We start from the raw sequence: 692 nt of genomic DNA, 5'->3' as shown, positions 1-692 counted from the left end.
AAATATTAGCTGAAATCTACTTCAAGATATTAAATGATAATAAAAATACTTACCATTAAATCATTAAATAAATTTAAATATATTGGTAATATTTAGATTTTTTATATTTAAATTATGTTGATATTTCATTAATTATATTAATATTTAGACTATTTATATTTCATGAATGTTTAAATGAAAGAAAACAGAAAATACCTGTCATAAAACGTATATATATTAGAGCCAGACCGATATATCGTTTAGCCGATATTATCGGCCGATATGAGCCGGTCACCAATATATCGGTATCGGCAAATATGCCGCCGATATGAACATTTGTTTTACAGAACATATAATGCAGATAAAATGCTTGAAATGATGTAATTACTTATTTTGTCCAGCAGAGCGCGCTCCATTGTTTGCTACTGGCGACCTGGATGAAACACTTTAAAGCTTAAGTCTATGGAAAACCATTGAAACTTTGAACGGCCATATCTCCATAAAGGCGCACCAAATTCGGGGGATCCCTTCAGCTCGAGGAACCCTCTCGAACATGAATCGAGTGTACGTCTCGAGGCCCACTTTCGAATGAGACCACCCCCGCGTCGATAGCCCCTGGGGTCTGTTACGTACACGTTACATTCAAAGGGCATTAAAGTGCGCGAGAGGTGAATTTATATTTATTTACAGAGGTATATTATGTCACACTTCAC

Source organism: Sinocyclocheilus grahami, unplaced genomic scaffold, assembly GCF_001515645.1.
Source record: "Sinocyclocheilus grahami isolate Dianchi unplaced genomic scaffold, SAMN03320097.WGS_v1.1 scaffold24716.1, whole genome shotgun sequence".
Classification (NCBI taxonomy): Eukaryota; Metazoa; Chordata; class Actinopteri; order Cypriniformes; family Cyprinidae; genus Sinocyclocheilus; species Sinocyclocheilus grahami.
This window is presented reverse-complemented; position numbering follows the sequence as displayed.